A 20,477-nucleotide genomic window follows, 5' to 3' on the forward strand; every position below is an offset into this window, starting at 1 on the left:
CATCAGAGTCTTACTGGTGGCCCCATGTCTTGTAGTTACGTCTCTGTGCCCTAGAATGATCACATATAGGTCAGGCAGTGACAGCCTTCAGCACTGAATGGACATCAGCTGCTGCAATAGACAGCAGCTGTCTGAGATGCCCCTTCAATGAAATTGTCAAATAAACAATGACCCTGAGTTAATTATTACAGTATATCTGTTAACATGCCAGAAACACCTTCTGACCTTTAGGAAAAATGAATGATCACAATTTTGAGTGAGCTTGGAATGTGTTCTAATGAGGTCATGAAGAATACAATATTAATTGCATTACTGCTTTTAGCCCAGAATTGCAGTACTGATATAGAACACTGGCATCTCCCCTCCAAGATGTACAGTAAAAGATGGTGGCCACTAACAATACAATTTTACGAATGAAATTCCTATGAATGATCAGAAATTAATATTTGGGACTAAAAATCTCCTAACCAATGCCATCAGATTGGCAGGATTGATCCAAAAATCGTGTTGATTTAATTAACCTGATCAAATTGGTTAGGAGATATTCATCCACTAGTGGTCCCAAACAATAATCTCTAATCTTTAATACAAATAAGCGTTTGTAAACGATTGTTTGCCGAATTGTATCGTTAGTGGCCACCTTTACTCTGTTTTTGTTTTAATAGTAAAGTAGCTACTGTGTGTGCTGATCCCTGCGTGAAAAAAAAGTATTCTTAACTGTTCCCCATTACTTCTGGTTTGCCCTTTTCTTATCTTGTTTGTACATCTTAACATCCCTGTTCAGATGTTATTAGCACTTCAGCACTCATGGAAGACAAAAGTGTGGGCTAGTGTTCAGGTCTGTTATAGTTTAAATAATGCAAGTAATGGAACAGAATTAAAAACAAACTCAGGGCTAGTGCACACCAGAATCGCAATAGCAATTGCTAGTGCTTAGCGATTGTGATTTTGTGAAGTGATTTTCAGAGCCATGTTTGGATGAACGAGCGTTTTTGCTCATTCATTCATGCTGAATCGCTCCAAAAAATGCTACATGCAGCGCATTTGCGATTCAGTAAAAAAAATCACAACACTGCTGTGGGAACACCCTAATAGGGTAAAATTAGCCAGACGCACCCCCCCCCCCCCCCCCCCGCAATAAACCTTAAAGTACCCCTGAATGGGATTTTGAACAATATACTTTTTATATTCTTAAATTTCTGTTGCTGTGATATACATCACAGCACCATCCTCCTCCCCTTCCCCCCTTTCCCTCGCTGTCTCCCGCTAAAGTAAAAGTGCACAGGAAAAGAAGTCGCACACCACTGGTGAGGTGCTGGACCAATAATAGACCAGAGTGTGCAGACCTTCTGGAATTTTTCCAGCTAAAGTAAGTCTTCGATGATGGGCGGGGAGGAAATATCAGTACTATCTCCTCTCTGCCCGCCCTTAGCTCCGCACCCTGCACGCGCCGCTTATCCTTTCTGATCTGAGTACCGCACACAGCGTGTAGGAGAGCTGCGCTAAGTGTGGGCTTGTGGTAATTGTCGTCAGAATGATAGTGTACTAATATACACTATCATTCTGACCTCAATTACCACAAGCCCGCACACAACGCAGCTGCCCTGCGCGCTGTGTGCGGTACTCAGATCAGGAGCGATAAGCTACGAGTGCAAGGGGCGGAGCTAAGGAAGGGCAGAGAGGAGAAAGTACTGATACCTCCTCCCCGCCCATCATCAACATTTTGCTCCAGTCGAATATTTTGGCTGAGCTGAACGGGGGGACACGGGAGGGAGAGGATTGTACACAGCACCAGAAATTAAACTGTATAAAAAGTATACTATTTACAACCCGGTTCAGGGGTGCTTTAAAAAGAAAAAGAGCAGAAATCTGTAATGCACTTATTTGAAGACATTACGAGTACACTAACACTATCTCCATATAGGTATTTTAATATACCATCTGAGAAAGTGCTAAAATGCTACTATTTTTTATGAGAAATCCTAATAACCGTTATTATGAAGCATCTCGATATAAGCAGTTTGGGCCCTTTTCCGCTTTGAGCGTTTGCAATGCTGAATCGCAAAATTGCAAGTCGCTAGCGATTTTTAAATCACTAGGGTTTGCAAAATAACATAGGAATCGCGGTAGATATTTTCCACTTCCACGATTGGATTTTTACAAATACGCATTTGCGCCACAGAGCGATTGTTACCGTGATTTTGCAATGTAATGTACTGCATATGCACAATCGCGTAAAAAATTGGTGACTTGCACATTCGCTAGTGTTTAGCAATTGTGATTGCTAGTGGAAAAAGGCCCTTAGGAGTAGTTTCTGTGGGTAGGGCTGTTACTGCTACTATTTCATCATCAAGTTGTTCAGCTCTGTGTGGACTGGGAAACAAGAGGGAGAAGTGCAGATTTGGAAATGTTGTGCAGCCAGAGGCTGAGGCCAGCCCCGTGGCCCAGAGTAAAGGGTAGTGTAAAATTGTGGATTGCATTGGCGTAATGATGGATGAATACTATAGATCAAAAGCCCATTGGGTTACCTGTGTGGCATATAGTACTAAAGTAATGGATGCAATGTTATATGTGGTAATACAGTACCTCCTTCTGTAGTCATGTTAAACAAAAGGACCCAAAGATGAACTGGTAGGTTAGCAAGATCCTAATGCCAGTGGAAAAACTTCCTCTAATCCCGAAATTCTGAGCGGGCATTTGCTCGTGGAACAGCAGCAGATGGAGATCCAGTTGGCCCAACTCGGTGTAGCGCTGCCAGCGCATCTTGGTCTTGTGGTCATGTCTGTGGCTCAATGCGTTCCCCCATGCAGTGGCGTAGTAATAAGGGATGCAGAGGCTGCGACTGCACCGGGGCCCCTAGACCAGAGGGGCCCACTATGACACATCCTTAAATCATTTTAGTAGCTTTTCATTGGTGCTATGCTGGTAATGAACACCTCCACAGTATACTATGGGCTTGATTCACAAAAGAGTGCTAACTGTTAGCACGGCCGTTTTCGCGCGAATTTTCGCATTGCGCGCGATCGCGAATTTTCGCGCGAAACGATAACGTTTTCGCGCGCAAACGCGAATTTTGCCGCGAAATCGACATCGTTTTCGCGCGAAAATTCGCATTTGCGCGCGAAAACGTTATCGTTTCGCGCGAAAATTCGCGGTCGCGCGCAATGCGAAAATTCGCGCGAAAACGGCCGTGCTAACAGTTAGCACTCTTTTGTGAATCAAGCCCTATATGTGCATTGAATAGTGGTAATCATTAACAAACTGCTTCCATATTAGGGTTCTTTTCCACGGCAAAACACAAACGCATTAGTTTTTGACCAATTTTGATGTGTGTTTTTGTGCATTTTTTATGCGTTTGCGTTTTTCTGATTGGCAAGTGTTGTCTTGATTTTTTTAAAATAGATACTAGTGGTTAAATCAATACAAAACTCAAAACGCATTTCTATGCGTTTTTCCCGCGTTTCTATACTTTACATTGAAACGCAAAACACATCAAAATCGTACAGACATGCGTTTTGCGTTTTTTTAAAAGTGGGAACGCAGCAGTGGAAAAGGCCACCCAAGATTATTATTTTAAACAGGCTGCACTTGAGAATCAGCAAACGCACGCGTTTTTGGCAAAAACGCACTAGTGGAAAAGGGCCCTTAGGCTCCCTGCACACTGCAAATCCATTTTGCGATTTCGATTCCACTTTGTAATTCCGATTTTCCCAGAATACAATCAACAGAAAAACTGAGGAAAAAACGCAGCATGCAGTAACGATTAAAAATCGAAATTGGATGTAAAAACCGATTAAAATCACACGGTACATAGAAAGGCTCAAAATGAAAGACCACAGCTCAGCGTAGCACAGACTCCTGCAGCTGACACACTGTCAGTCATTCTCCTCAGACTGTCACCCAGACTGGAAATTGCTGCTTGTTGCAATGAGTGCCTGTGCTGTAGGAATGGTTAGTGAAGTAGCCACTGTAGGTACTTCATAAAAACTAATCAAGTAGTGTCCACAGGGATAACATTAACTTTTGTTGCTGATTCCCTACACAGGAATTAATAGAAAGTATGTCTGCAGTTGAGCAGATACTGAAAACACATATCTGGCCCCTGAAAACAAGGAGAGGCCTAGGGGCTGGACCTTTGCCTCTGAAAGCAGAAGTCATTGGTTAATCATTTTCAGTCATGACATGATGGATGGATTGCTATACATATGAGAGCACTGGAACCTGGGCAAGGCATAGGGGTGGGACCTTTTCCAATGAAAGCAAAGTGATTGGTCATTTTCAGTCACGGCATGATGGATGGATTACACATCTATACATATCAGAACACTGGAAACTTGGAGAGGCCTAAGAACAGGCTCTTTACCTCAAAGAGCAGAAGTGATTGGTTATTTTCAGATAGGACATGACAGATGCATTACTCATCTATACTTACATATTTTGGACAGTGCTGGGAGTAAGGAGCGGCCTAGGGGCGGGGCCTTCACCTCAGGTAACAGAAAGGGAATTGTTTATCTATGCATACCTGGGTTCTGGAAACATGATGAGGCTTAAAGAGACGAAGTAAACTAAAGCTCTGCTACTTACCTGGGGCTCCCTCCCACCCCGTAAACACGTCTAAAGGTGCCCATACATGTCACAATTTTTCATTTTTTTTTCGATTAGATAATTTAGTTTGATCGAATATAAAGATTTTTCCAGCATGTCCGATCAGATTTTTCTTGAAAAAACGGGATAATCATTGGAGTTTCTTGATAAAAAAAATATATTTTCAACTTTCATTCGATTCGATCATTTAGATCGAATAAACGGGAAAATCAAATGTTTTTATTGTATCGTGTATGGCCACCATAAGTCCCACACCATCCTCCCAAGGTCTGCCGTTCAGCTGCGGCGACCCCAGGATAAAAGGCTCAGTGACGTCATTCCGGGTCTACTGCGCATGCGCGGGAGGTCTGTGCGTGTGCAGTAGATCCAGAATGGCATCGACTGAGCCTGTTACCGGGGCTCACCATGGCCGAACGGCAGACCGCGAGAGGACGGCGTGGGATTTGGACGTGTTTATGGGGCGGGAGGAAGCCCTGGGTAAGTATCAGAGCTTTAGTTTACTTTGTTTCTGCGTCTCTTTAAAGGACCTCTGCTGCAAAAAATCTTAAGATACAAAGTACATGTACAATTAAGAAGCACGTTTCTTCCAGAGTAAAATGAGCCATAAATTGCTTTTCTCTTCTGTTACTGTCACTTACAGTAGGTAGTAGAATTCGGACAGAACCGACAGGTTTTGGACTAGCCCATCTCCTCATGGGGGTTCTCAGGGATTTCTTTATTTTCAAAATGCACTTAGTGAATGGCAGTTGCTCTGTCCAAATGCCAAAAAAGTGTGCAGCGAGCAGGGAGGCTGGCAAGCATCTTTATGTAAATCTTTATCAGGGAATGTCTTTATAAAGGATAAAGGTCACGCTGAAAATCCCCTATAGAGAAATTGGTAATGTCAGATTTTTTTTTTTTAACAGTTTAAATTTTATTGAGTTTTATCGTAGCAACATAACAAATACATACAAATCAACCCAGGTCAACATGACCTTCGGTAATGTCAGATTTCTACTACATACTGTAAGTGACAGCAACACAGGAGAGAAGTAATGCATGGCTCATTTTACTCAGGAAGAAACGTCTTCTTATTTGTATGTGTTTTACATTTTAAGATTTTCGCGACAGTTCCTCTTTAAGGATCCTTTTCCAATAGAAACAATGAGATTGTGCTTCTTACCAATTTACAGTTCTGTGATTTCGATGTGATACATCAAGTGTACTGTCAATTGTGATGCGTTCGCCTTTGCGATTTGTGCAGGAGAAAAAAGCAGTAGGAAAATATTGTCAGTCGTTGAATCGTAGGTAAAATTACATAGTATTACTATTGCTATGCGATTTTTCTACACTCCTGTACAAGGTTTAAGAGCTCAATAGCATGGAAAATGCAGCAGGACAGCAATTGCGATCGGGAGAAAATCGTTTTGCAAATGGACCACTCTAATAGAATCTTTTGCCGCGGTTTCCATTAGTTTCACTGTACGTAGCAATTTGCAATCTGCCAGCAATCAGAATAGGATTACATATCACTGGTAGTGGAAAAGGGCCCTAAGGTGATTGGTTTGTATTTTTTGGGACATCTACTCATCTATACATGTCCGGGCTCAGGCTGCTAATATTAGAATAGGAAACATGTATACAGTAGTTTGCAGCATTTATATTTTATGTAATGTCCTTTGTTCTGGTGAAGAATGTGTCAGGTTACTTTCAGCCTATCAAACACATTACATTACATAATAATGTACACAATTACTAATTTAATTTTAGATGGATTATGCCTCTTATAGGATACCACCAGAACCAAAAGAATTATTAAAAACAGAGTAAGCAGGCATGTATTAGATGCAGTCCTCATGCCCAACACTTCCCTCCATCCCCCTCCTTTATACCCTAAATCACTGCTACAGCTCAGTCCAGGTCGCCCGGGTTAGGCGGTAGTGCACAGGCGTGCGCGGCCAGGAGTGCTCTGCGCATTTGCAAGATGGCACAATGACATCATTGTGCAGTTGTGAGCACGCGCAGTGGGGTCCTGGCCACATGAGCCTGCACACTACCACCCATCCCGGACAACCTGGACTAAGCTGCGGCTGTAATTTAGGGTAGAAGGGAGGAGAATGGGGGGTGGGGGGAGGGGGGGAGGTTGAATGGTGGGCATGAGGACTACATCTAGATGCCTGCTTACCCGTTTTTTCTGGTATCTTTTAAAGGGAACCTAAAGCGAGAAGTATATAGTGGCTGCCATATTAATTCCCTGATCTATTTGGGAGTCACACCAACACAAGCATGCAACTGATCTTGCCAGATTTGACAAAAAAGGCAGAAACACCTGATCTGCATGCTTGTTCAGGGTCTATGGCTAAAAGTATTAGAGGCAGAGGATCAGCAGGATTGCCAGGCAACTTGCTTTGTTTAAAAGGAAATAAATATGGCAGCCTCCATATACCTCTCACTTCAGGTTCTCTTTAATTGGGAGGCAGGAAACCTTGCAGCATCCGGTGCTGAGAATTCCAGTGTACCTGTTCAGCTATTCCTAGACACTTAACACATAAAGTCTTAATCGAGCCCATCTGGACAGAACTTGGCACTCCTTATAAGCTGCTTCCTAGTTGTTACTGCAGATGCCAAGCAGTGACTTAACTACAGCTGTTTTATATATTTATGCAAACATAGCACCTTGAATTTAGGACATGTCAGGCCTTTGCAAATGATAACAGCATCACAGTGCTAATCTTGTTGTTATCTGAAATGCAGGAAAGTCAAAGTGTCAGCAGTGGCTTTATGAGCCATTAGAGATTCTTGGACTCTTCCAAAGGACTTTCTACCTCTTTTGCTTCACGAGTGCCCCCCTTTCCCTTAAGGGCTGGTTCAGACAGCCGTCAGAACCAGCAGCCCAGTATCTTGTTCAAATGCTTTTTCTGCAAGCGTACAGCAAAGCATTTGACTACCTTCGGTGGCACTTCTTGTTGTTCAACCCATGCGTCCCATTTTTGACCATGGCAGGGGGACAAAGAAGTGATGCAGTTGCCGATCTGGGACGCTGCAGGTTATGTCCAGGAAAAAAAACAAAAACATGGAAAAATCAGGATCTAAATGCTGTGTTTGCGCAAATTGCGGTAAGCGAAGGTAAATGGCGTTACCAAAATCATTTGAGTGGGCAGTGCTTAAATGATGAGGGCCGCTAGCATTATTTACCACTCTGCAAGCGTACGTGTGAACCAGGCCTAAGGACTAGTTTCCATTTGACGCTGCGGGAACTGCAGGTAGCCACTGGGATGGCATTGCTCCCTGATTTTCCCTGGTGCGATTGCGGCCCCATCCATCATAATTAATTGAATTGCTGTGACAATGTGTAGCAACTGAGGTCCGAGTACTGGTGATCTGCAGTATCACCAGTAATACGGATACTATATCTGATTATTATGTGATCTGCAGAATCACAAATAATACAGATATAGAATAGCAGGCAACCAACTTTAATTGTATGTGTGGGAAGTGATTGGTGCACACAGTAGTACTCCGAAGGTTCCTACGCTAACCTCCCAGGCAGGGGAGATCAGGTAAGAATCTAAGGAGTAACCTCACCAGTGGCAATGGGCCCACTGGCGAGTAGGAGAGTCAGACAGAAATAGGTCGGCAACACACTGGCAGGTACAGTACAAAATCGGTAGGCAATATCAGAGTGAGGGACAGGCGGAAGTCTGCAACAGAATCAGAAGTCTAAAGTACAAAATCAGCGAGCAGGTTCAGAGTCAGAGATCAGGCAGGGTTTGGCAACGATATCAGATAGGCGTAGTACAGAATCAGAGAGCGAGAGCTTAGTCAGGAACGAGCAGGGTCAACAACAATAATACAACAATAACAATCCTAGTCTTAGGTGTGTAATCCTTAGCAACAACACCTGGGATCTAGTCTACGTTCTGAGCGCTAACACAGGGGTGATCACGACAACAGACAGCGAGCTACTGACAGCTCGCTGTCTTTATGCTGGTAGAGGAACCCAGGGGAACGCCCCCGTCAGGCGGCCAATCAGGGGCGAGATGCTCTCCCTGTGACGTCAGCTGACCAGCGGGTCAGCTGACTCGCCTCCGGGAGGCGTAAATATCCCGACGCTGACCGCGCGCGCGCACTAGTCTCTCAGTGTGCGCGCGCGAGAGACCAGCGCGAGGCAGAGAGGGCGGCGGGGACGGACGAAACGGCGTCTCTGCCGCTCGTTACAATTGCATTGGAAACCCGATAATTTGCATGCAACCATGCTTTGCGATACCATGGTTAATCACAACATGTGGACAGTGCAGCCAATTATTTTCCAATGTCTCTTTGGATCGCATTATGTTGCTATTCCTAAACCGTGTTGGAATTGCATAACAAGGCCATAGACAAGGCAAACAGACCATCATCTAAACACCTTTTTCTGTAGCTCGAAAATCGTGGTTTCCTTGCTTCAGCAGAGATAACACAAAGCTTCTGTCTGGGAGGGTGTTCCTCAGTCTTCTCCACTGCCCACCTAATCACCTCCCACACCCTAGATTATTTTTGCAAAGCACTTTCCACTATATGATTATGTACAGCAAAGTCAGAGGAGGTAGTTCCACATGAGATAGAAATGAAAATCTTTATGAGGCAATAATACTATGAAGGAAATACAGAGTTCCTCTGAACCGTTCCATGCAGAGGCTATACGAGGAAGAATCAGGGTCAGACAAGAGCAGCAATTTCTTTGTCGAAATGGGATATAATGGCATCAATTTTCAGTAATTAAAGGCAGTTGGACTTGAGCCTGACCACAGGGGAAAGCGATATCGTCCTGTACCCGTTACTAAGGATACACCACACCCTAGCAGGGTGGAACCACAAAAGTAAACTGTTTATTTTGGATTTGCAGTTCTTATCTAGGGTTATTTTTTGGATATTTGTTTAGCTGGGTCTTTTTCATTGGAGTGTTTTTGTTTACAGTATTTTAACCAGCACAGGATATCTACGCATCTTACATACATAAAGTGTGAAGTCGCATCTTTTACCACATGCTTTATGACTGTAAGGCTTCCAATTCCAGCTCTGGAAATGTCTTTTTTTCCCTTGTACCACACTGAGCAGAAAGAACAGAATGGGAGTCAGTCCAACTCTGAATCACTAGTTTCAGAGCTGGAGAGAAATCTGTTGATTCAATCTGTTAAGGTATTAGTTCTTGCTAACTCCAATGTAGTGTGTAAATATGACTAGTACTGGGAAATGTTAAGGCTGTAGTGAATGGAAAAACACAGTTTTCTGTCTGTTTGTGTGCATTTTCATTAGTTATGCTTTATTATTAAAGAGTAATTGAAGTAACTGCAAAAGGTTCTTGCAGGGGAGCATTGTTTATACCAAGCAACAGTGGGCATCTTGTATCCTCTAGTTATGCAGTCAGTTAGTCCATGTGTGCAGGGCCAGGCAGGTGTGTGTGTGGCTGTAAATTGGGGACAACACATGAAAGAGGGGAGCTGCTGCCCACAGGATTTGTATAAATATGAGGGGAGCTGCTGTAAGTTTACATAAGGAAGAGGGTAGAGTTGTTTCTGGCCATTTGGTGCCCCAGGCAAAGTTTCTTCTCTTTCCCCCTCCCTTCACAATGAAAATGAATTTGTTTTGCTGGTACCATTTATACACTGATAAATTATATACAGAAATAATGATGTGTCTAAAAATCAGTCTATGAAGGATACATAAATTATTAACAAGCTTCATACACCTCACCAGCCCAAACTCATTGAACCCACATGCAAACCCAGGGCTGTGGAGTCGGAGTCGAGGAGTTGGAGCAATTTTGGGAACCTGGTGTCAGGAAAAAATGCACCAACTCCGACTCCTAATAAATTGAAATAGGATCTGTAATAAAAAAAAGTGCATGGGGAGGGGGGGGGGGCAGGTTACTTACCTTTGGAGAGGGAAGCCTCTGGATCCTAATGAGGCTTCCCCTGTCCTTTTCACCCTCTGAGATCCATGCGCTGGCAGCCCCCAAAAATCCGCCAACAGGCTTGTCCGTTGTGGTGCAGGCGCAATAGTGCCTGCAATATTTCTCTTCTGTGCAGGCGCAGTAGTGGCTTTCCGATGGGCTCCGGTGGAAATAGCCAAGCCCAATCAGGTCCCGGTCTACTGCGCAGGAGTCACTTGGTAACATCTCTACCAAGGACTAGTTTTGATTTCTATTCAACAGCTACTCTACAGCTATATCCTAAAGGCCCTTTCACACGGGCAACTGATAGGCAGTGAATTAAATTGCACCCGAATTGCACTGGCAGGCGGCAGATGGGAGACTGAACTGCTCGGCAAGCGCACAGTTCAGCCATCCATCTGAAAGAGGACTAAGTTTAGTTCAAATGCATCTCTGGTATGCATAAAATACACAGCGGTACGCTAATGCTTAAAAGTTAGAATGTCCCAATGGCTATTAAAAAGGAACCCAAGGTGTGAGATCTATGGAAGCGACATGGAGAAGGGGAGCTTGCTAATGCACCTGTACCCACTTTTCAGCATCTGAAATCACACATGGGCCTCGATTCATAAGCTGTGCAATAAAAAAAATCTGGTTTTTAAAATACCACATTCTGTGTTTTAGACTTTTGTGTGCTATTTCATGAAAATTTTCACAGGTGCGGTAATTTACCAGCTTCAATTCACAAAAACCTGTTCGGTAACAGCAGAGCAGTGTGGAGTTGTCTCTGTGTTGTTACATGCTGTTCAGTGCAGTGAGGGCATTACAATTGTAAGAGGCATTCCCGACATCCCTTTGGAATGTACATGTTTGTTATACTCCCTCTGCTCCCTGTGAATCTGTCCATTAGCCTTTCTTAACATTTTATTGCCACAGCTTACATGAACTGCAAGAAACATTAAACCCCCCTAGCGGTATGGACGAGCCTGGCTCGTCCAGCTAAAATTTACTGAAAGCGGTATGGATGAGTCAGGCTCGTCCATGCAGCCAGGAAGATTTCTAGCTGCTCTGCGCTGCTAGGCTCCTTTTTCTTTTTTTTTTACTTCTGTGGGCTTCCCAGGGACTGATGGATGCCTGTCAGCACACTGTGGGTAGCGATCTGAGCTACCCGTAGTGTGCCAACTTGCATCTATCAGTCCCTGTGAAGCCCGCATAGAGCCGGCGGGGCAGAGCAGTGCAGCATTACTCCCCTCTCCTCCGTCTGATCCTGGGGTATAACTCACCAGAGGCTCTCTCCAGTGACTATTGCCCATTCTTCTTCACCACAGCTCCGGACTACAGTTCACTATACTGGAGACGCGGCTGGATAACATCATCAAGCCGCGTCCCCATAATAGTAAACAATAGCCTGGAGCTGCAGAGGAGAATGAGCGATCGTCGCTGTCAGACCACAGCCAAATCCTGCTGTACCTGAAATCCACCGATAAACCAACCACACAGCAGCCTCATCAGACCGGTCTCTACAAGCTGCCACCACCCTTCAAATGGCCCAAACAGTCTGCCACCGAATACACCAACATGACCAAAACTGCCAAAATCCAAGAACTGCTGACAAACTTTTATAACAACCCATATGAACCAAACTAACAAGGCGTCAGCCATGCAGTGAAGGACTTCAGTAACATCCTACATACCATGGCAGTACTAGCAGGCCTCAAGCAGACCAACTGCAAGAGATCCACAAATAAACAGTCCCAAAAATGGTTTGACAGTGAATGCAAGGCTCTACGTAATTCGCTAAGGGCAGCCTCTAACCGAAAACACAGAGACCCCAACAACCGAGACCTAAGGGAAGCCCATGACCACCTACAGAGACAATATAAAGACACCCTCAGGCGGAAAAAACAGTGCCACATCTCCCACAAACTCCAACAGCTGGAGGACTCCCTCCAAGACAACTCATTCTGGGAGACCTGGAACCATATCGGTACAAAGCCTAAAAAAAGCCCTCTTCATATCCAAAATGGCCACATCTGGCTCCACTACTTCAGGAACCTCTACAAAGACATCCCAGAAAATGCCCAAACCCTGGAGCAAAAACAAATAGCCGCAAAACTGAAGGACATGGAGGAGACAATCAAGGACTTTCAAAACCCTCTGGATAAACCAATCACGGTGCAGGAAATAAGAGAAAGAACAAAGCTGATAAAATGTAGGAAGGCTAGCGGTACCGATGGCATCCTGCCAGAGATGATCAAATACAGCCCCCAGGAAATACATGAGGCACTCGCAAGACTATTCAACCTCATCCTGAGTGCTGGCTCCTTTCCTCAGGCCTGGAGTGAAGGCCTCATAACACCCATCTACAAGAATGGAGACAGATATGATCCAGCAAACTACAGAGGAATCTGTGTCAGCAGCACACTGGGGAAACTGTTTAACAGCATCATCAATAAAAGGATCCTCTCCTTCCTCACACAGCAAGACGTACTCAGCAAAAGCCAAGCCGGGTTCATGCCAAACCACCGCACAACCGACCACATCTACACACTGCACAGCCTCATCAAGACCCATGTCCACAGCTCACGTGGCAAAATAGACGCTTGCTTTGTTGATTTTAAGAAGGCGTTTGACTCAGTGTAACGATTGTGGAACTTTCTCCGTGATCAGCGCACAATGCGTGCGCTGACACGGCGGAAATCCTCCACAAGCGTATATTTGCAGGCACCCAGCAAAAGGTGCTACGCACCTTCAGAGGGAAATTCCTGTCGGCAGATGGCGCTGGGGAGTGCAGAGGAACTAATCCTCTGTACCTCCACAAGTGCCAGACAGGAATTGTACGAAGCGCAGAACGCAATCGCAAGAGAGGCAATTGCGAATGAGATTGAGCAAAGGGACAGGTTGTATGTGTGTGCGCCAATCCAGTCGCCACCCCGCGACCGCGCACACACAACAGCAGATATGAAATAGGAACACGATCGCGAGAGGTGCGATCGCCAGACGTGACACAAGGCAGATCAGAATAGAATACGAGGGTAGCAAAGGCACAGCAAATAATACAATAAGGAGATACGGAAAATAACAAACGCTAGCTAACCGTGAACACCGCACTCATTCGCAACAGTGCACGCGGTTATGCGCAGTCTCCACGTGATAAGCACAATAGAGACAAGCACGCCTAACTAACCATCGACAGACAAACATGAAACAGAGGACGCGAGCGCTTGCTTAACGGTTACCTCACCGAGCCTCCAGCAAGCGTAGCAGACAAGACAGACACACGAAAACAGGGACAAGCGAGAGATAGGATCCACAGCACTAGCGAAAAGTGGCTAGCGCGATCCAGGTACAGAGTAGCAGAACAGAAGGATCCCCAGCGCTAGCGAAAAGTGGCTAGCGCGATCCCAGAAGACAGAACAGAAGGATCCCCTGCGCTAGCGAAAAGTAGCTAGCGCGATCCCAGGAGACAGAACAGAAGAGATAGCTGGTAGCAACCGCTGCACCAGCTATACTCCAAGAACAGAGATCAGAACCATTTCCTGTCGACCACCGTGGGACAGGACAATGGCAACAGGCAAGACAAGACAGAACAGGCAATACAGATAATACAACCTGACTGGGCTAGAAGGGGAGCCTAAAGCAACCCCCAGGAATTAACTATACTAGATAGCAATGGCTGACACTCCAGCAGTGTCCATCAGGAACAGACCATGGAAGGGAAATGACCAGCAAAGCCTTCTGGGAAACATAAAGCTCTTATAGTGCCAGTCATCAAAGAAGGCAGGTAGGGGATTTGCATAACAAATGTATGCAAATTCCCCAGCAAGAGAACAGACCAGAAACTTGCAATGGAAAGACAGGTCTCTGTTCCAGAGACCTGCAGCCCACAGACTAGAGGAATGGACAAACAGCTGTCTGCCTGTGCAGCCAGCTGAGCGGATCATCACACTCAGTGTGGCACCCAGGCCTTTTCCTAAAACTCCTAGAGAGTGGAATAGGAGGAAAAACCTATGATGTCATCAAGAGTTCATATACTGGGAACCAATGCAGTGTGAAAGTAGATGGGAAGAGAAGTGCTTTCTTCAAGCAGGGTCGAGGAGTCAGGCAGGGCTGCAGTCTGAGCCCAACACTCTTTAACATATACATTAACCAACTGGCTGTAGCCCTGGAATCCTCCCCAGCTCCAGGCCTCTTCCTGCATGACCACGAGGTGAAGTTCCTGTTGTATGCAGATGACCTTGTGCTGCTCTCCCCAACAGAGAAAGGACTACAGGACAGCCTGTCAGTATTGAAGACTTTCTGTACCACATGGGCACTGCCCATCAACCCAAAGAAGACAAAAGTGATGGTGTTTCAGAGGAAGAATGGAACCCCCCCCCCCCCCCCACATTTATATTAAATGGCTCCCCACTGGTGTCCACTAACAGCTACACCCTCCTGGGGCTGGAGATCAACCAATCAGGAAGCTTTAAACCAGCAGTACAGGCCCTGAAAGACAAAGCCTGCAGAACATTTTATGCCATCAGAAGACAGCTTTACCACCTAAAACCACCAGTGAGAGTGTGGGCAAAGATATTCGATAGCATCATCACCCCAATCCTGCTCTATAGCAGTGAGGTATGGGGCCCGGTCACCTACCCTGACCAATCAAAATGGGACTCCAGCCCAACAGAAATTTTCCATCTAGAGTTCTGCAAGTATCTCCTCCAAGTCCATCGAAGCACTTCAAACTCAGCTTGCCGGGCAGAGCTAGGCAGGTTCCCACTATGGCTTACTATCCAGCAGAGGGCACTCTCATACTGGGCACATATACAGAGCAGCAACCCCAGCACTTACCACCATAAAGCCTCACTGAGTCAGGGGGGCGAGGCCATACCACGCGCTCTCAAGCAAAGCATCAGCAGCCAGCCCAGCCAAGGCCACCAACACAGGCTGACAAAAGCCCAAATAAAACGGACCATAGAAAGCTGCAAGGAACGATACATAGAGGAATGGAGAAGTGACATAAAGAATTCCAAGAAACTCGCTGTCTATCAATCACTACAGAGGGAGTACACAATGGCTCCATATCTGGAGAGGCTACATCACCACAAAGACAGACAGGTCTTGAGTTTGTACCGTCTGAGTGCCCACAGCCTGGAGATAGAGACAGGGCGGCACAGACAGACATGGAAGCCCCGGAAGGAGAGACTGTGCAGACAATGCGACCAGGAGGTCTTGGAGGATGAGGCCCACTTCCTGCTACACTGCAGCAAATACGCACCTGTGAGGACTGCCCACTTCCAGAGACTCTCCGCCCACATCCAGGATTTCACCTCCACAGATCAAGAGAGGAAACTCTACATCCTACTGGGGGAGGAGGAAACAACCGTGCAAATAGCTGCCCGATATGTCACTGCCTGCCATCAACTGAGAGGAACATGATAACACATGGACTGTATTCCCCCAATACCCCCCTATGGACTGTATATCCCAGCCCCCCATGCTGTCCCTTACATCCTTCACACACCTATGGACTATATACCCCAACCCCCTTTATCCTTCCCTTATTCCCACAATCCCCCTCCCCATGTTAATGTTTGTTTTGCTTTGGCAATGCTAAATGTATTTGGTCCTGCCAATAAAGCTTTTTTGGATTTGGATTTGGAGAGCCTCTGGTGAGTTATACCTCCTTTGCTCATCTCTCAGCGGCACCTGAGGATCATCAGGGATGGAGGGAGGGGAATCAGATGGATGGGAAGGAGGGGGAATCAGATGGATGGGAGGGAGGAACAGACGGAGGGGAGGGGGGGGGGGATCTGCAAGGCTTTCCTACACTGGGAAACCTACAACTTGCATAGTTATACCATGAAACCTATAGAAGGCATACCTATACGATGTAACCTATAGCTGGCACACCAATAGTGTTGAACCTATAGCTGGCATACCTATACTGTGGCACCTATAGCTGGCATACCTATACTGTGGAACCTATAGCTGGCATATCTATACTGTGGCACCTATAGCAACCTTCACTATATTGTGGACACTCATACCTGATTTACCTATACTGTGGAACCTATAGCTGGCTTACCTATACTGCGGAAACTATAGCTGTCATGTACCTCCGATCGCTTTCCCAGAGTCCTTTTCCATGTCCCTTGGCAGATTTGCATCTCCCTTGGCGATGAAATGTTCCAAGGCCATCGGTGTTGATGACGCCAGGGTCAAGCAGCGTCATCAACATCTTGCGGCAAACTTATTTTAAAAAAGTATGTACAAAAAAATGCTTGAAAATGATATTCAATTAATTGAACCACTTTTTGCACAGAAATCCTGGAAAAATGAACGCTAGGGAGGCTAAACATGCCATACTTAGGTGATTTCCCCACTAGCGCCTCAGCATCTTCAAACAGGAGCCTAAAGGGTTAAACATCTGAAGGACTACAGGGCAAACCTCTTGTTCCGTTCTCTCTGCTCAGCTGCCTGGGGGTAGAAATGCTTGGCTCTCCCGAGAAGGCATCACAACCTATCAACATCTGATCAGTGGGACTTGCAGGAGACAGATGCTGTTGCTATTGGCTCTCTGCACCTAACAGTCATAGTTATCCCTCTCTGCTTCTGTGAGTCACGGCTTCGCACAGTCTCTGCACTGTTTCCGACAGACCAGAGCTGCCGGTAATGTTTCTGGGCTTTACCGCAGTGGACATTAGCTGCACAGGGCAAGAGGATGTACTGTATTATCTGTATTATTCATTTTCAGCACCTAGACCTGCTCATTGCCTGGCAGCAAAGTTTGTTCTATCTACCAGTTTTTGCTAGAAGCAGGGAACGTTGTGGGATTCAATTTTTTATGCAAATAAAAGCAAAGTAATCAGGTACAAAAAGCAAAATCTCCATTAATCCTTGCAGTAAATAGAGCTGAACTAAGAGCCACAACCGAAAACGCTGATTTTTTTTTTTGATTTTTTTTTTACAGAAGTTGATTTTCCCTCTAATTGCTGCATGGTTTAAACGCCATGGGTTGACTTAAATTAAATCGACCCTTAGCTTTCTTCTTTTTTGTTTTCTTTTTTTCCACTGGATATTATTTTACAGCCCCGATGTCACATAAATCATCGCTTTATAGTTTGAATGAAGTTATTACGCATATGTTATATTAAACATATGGCTCCCGCATTAATAATTAACAGTTTGGATGCCGTGAGCTTGTTCTTGTTGGATAAATAATTCCAATAGTTTAACTTGTTAAATGGAATAATAGCCGTACAGAGCGGCTCTGAGAGGCTTGCCGAGTAGCTCAAGGTGATGCGTAAATTATTTATCATCCAGTTTCCCTGCTGTTGTGTACTTGCGTTTTCCACTAGTGCATGAACTGTAGCAAGGAACTGCCAAGGCTAACTGATAATTATTTGAGCGTAATATTCATTAGCAAACCAAAATCATTACCTTGCGGCTGTGTGTCCCGGAGGAGCAGGTAGACACAGTGAGGCCATTTCTTGGATAAATAGAAGCAAATCAATGATTCAGGGGTTGATTTACAATGTAAACGCTTAGCTGCAATTTCCTGTTCCTGCAGAGGAGCAGAAGGGTCCCGAAAGCCTTATAATGCAGTCAAATGTATAAATGGAATGGTTTTCACGTGTAGGCTTATCTTACAATAGCAGAGACGGGTAGCAATCTGTGGCAACTTTAGATTCGTTTCTGGACATACTGATTAGCTTCTATGGGTCAAAGGCCAAAACATGATGAGTCCCGTAGTGACATTTCTCATTTATTGGGAAAACAGGGGGCACCTTACTGCCCCCTGCTGTCAGAGCACTCATGCCTTTTTACATAAAAATGATTTCAAGTGTATGGCCATGGTAAATAGTGCATATTTAAACTCAAATGGTTTAGTAGTCGGTGCCTATCCACGCCCGGCTGTGCACAGCTGCCAAAGCTCCTGGTTCTCGCTCCAAGTAACAAATGCTTCTGTATAGGACCTCAACACTATTGCATGTATAGCCTTAAAATAAATAGTTAATCTGGCAAGGATAATGTCACTGATACTCCCACAGTACAGTTTCCAGTATTCATCAACATCAACTTCCAAGCCTCCCGTATACCCCTCTCTACTGCAAAGTGGACCTGCCACCATACAAAAACAGGAAGTGCAAATAAACAGGTATTTAATAAGTTTATATCAGTAAAACCAAACTTTAAACTCACATTGTGGGCCCTATGACAGGGACCCAGCAAATATTCAGCATTTTAAAAGTCATAAATTGCTGCTCATACACCACCCGACAAGTTTCTCCACGTCTTCAGGCATAACGTATGAGCAGCAATTTGTGTTTTTTTTTAGTGTTGAATATATGCTGGATCCATGTCATAGGCCCCACAATGCTAGATTAAAAGTTTTTTCTTATTGATGGAAACTTGTATTGAATTGTATTGAGAAGCTTATTAAATACCTTCTTATTTACACTTCCTGATTTTGCGTGGTGACAGGTACACTTTGCAGGAGAGAGGTGTATGCAAGAGACTTGGAAGCTGATGTTGATGAATACTGGGGACTGAACAGTGGCAGTATCAATATCCTTGCTGGAGTAACTATTTATTACAAGGATATGTGTGCAGCAGTGCTGAAGTATACAGAATCAAATAAAGTAGTGCATAATATGTGTCAGCTTTCATAAAGTCAACATCTGTTTTGTTAATTCTAAAATACTGATTATGTAGCTTTTGCCTTTTGGCCAGCTTTTCTAAATCAGTATATTGTATATAGCTGATGTAGGTACATGTAGCTAGATGCAGAAATCCCTCCCTCATCTCCTTCATAGTCTATTGTATTATACTATTACATCATCTAGTCTTCTCCGTCAGTGTAACTACGCTCAGGGTCGGACTGGGACACTGGGGGCCCACCAAAGAAATTTTAACCTGGAGCCCACACATCCCATGATTGCGGTGAAAAAAGGGTGTGACCATGCACCGGAAAATGGGTGTGGTCACGATGTATTATGGACAGGGCCAAATGTACATGATCTTAGCAGCATTGTAATTCAGAGACACTGCTGCCCAGCAAAATGGGGGGGCCCCATTGTAAAATTTGCATCGAGCCCACAGCTCCTTAGCTACGCCACTGCTCTCAGCATGAGTGATTACAGCACTGAGAAGAGAATTTTTGTGCTGCAGGCAGCAATTGGAGCTCTGTCAGACAAGGAGTGGGGGGGCCCACCAGAGACCTGGAGGGGGGGCCCACCGAGGGAAAAAACTGTACTACTGTGGCCCAGTCCGACCCTGACTACGCTAGTAGCCTGAACCATTGTTTTGTGAGAACTGGTAGTACCATTGCCTTACAGCCTTGAGTCCCTATACCTTGCGCATAAAGTAACCATAGTCAGGCAGACCGTACTTGTCTCCTGCTGAGGTGTGGATATGCCATACAAAGTGAAGATTGTGGAAATAGATTGGGGCATTGGGACTAATATAAGGCAGTGGATCTACTGGTCTTTTCAGTGATATCCATGGAGTAGAAATTGACTGTAGAGGTGAAAGGCTGCCTGGAAATGTCCCGAAAGTGCAGTTGACCCTCATAACTTTAGACCCCTACTACTGGTGAGTGCTCAGCTATCCAGTGTGGTGGAGGGATTCTCTATCACTGGCCCCTCTTGGCCCATGGAAGTAGATAGCATAAGAATGTTTATAATACTACCCTGGACTGTTAACTCTGACCTTAATGCATTTTTGTGTCTTGTGTATGATTTTAAAGTGTTTTCCAATGTGTGCACCCCCTGCTATAGAGTGTATTAAGAGACTGTGTGTGAGAAAACGCGGAAGCACCGCCGCATGCACCTCTAGCAGGGCGACGGGTTCCGCATCTAGCGCGGCAGCTGATGCGGATGCTCACGCGTCTTTGTGTCCACCTGAACGCGGAGGAACCGCCGCATGCGCTGGTGGCATAGCGGCGGGTTCCACATCTAGCGCGGCAGCTGAGGCGGATGTTCACGCGTCTTTG

The 20,477-nt window shown here is 45.2% G+C and overlaps 1 protein-coding gene across 7 annotated transcripts in view; it reads left to right on the plus strand.

Moving 5' to 3' along the window:
- PDE11A (phosphodiesterase 11A) overlaps positions 1 to 20,477 on the plus strand; it is a 749,805-nt gene that overhangs the window by 82,134 nt on the left and 647,194 nt on the right. Inside the window, exon 1 of one of the 7 annotated variants that reach the window (XR_011022810.1) lies at positions 4,281 to 4,489. The exons of the other annotated variants lie outside the window; for them this stretch is intronic. The gene's annotated coding sequence lies outside the window, so the exon portion shown is untranslated. Of the gene's footprint in view, positions 1 to 4,280; positions 4,490 to 20,477 lie in introns of those variants that run through there. 7 annotated transcript variants of the gene reach the window in all.

Source organism: Hyperolius riggenbachi, chromosome 7 (genome assembly GCF_040937935.1).
Source record: "Hyperolius riggenbachi isolate aHypRig1 chromosome 7, aHypRig1.pri, whole genome shotgun sequence".
NCBI lineage: Eukaryota > Metazoa > Chordata > Amphibia > Anura > Hyperoliidae > Hyperolius > Hyperolius riggenbachi.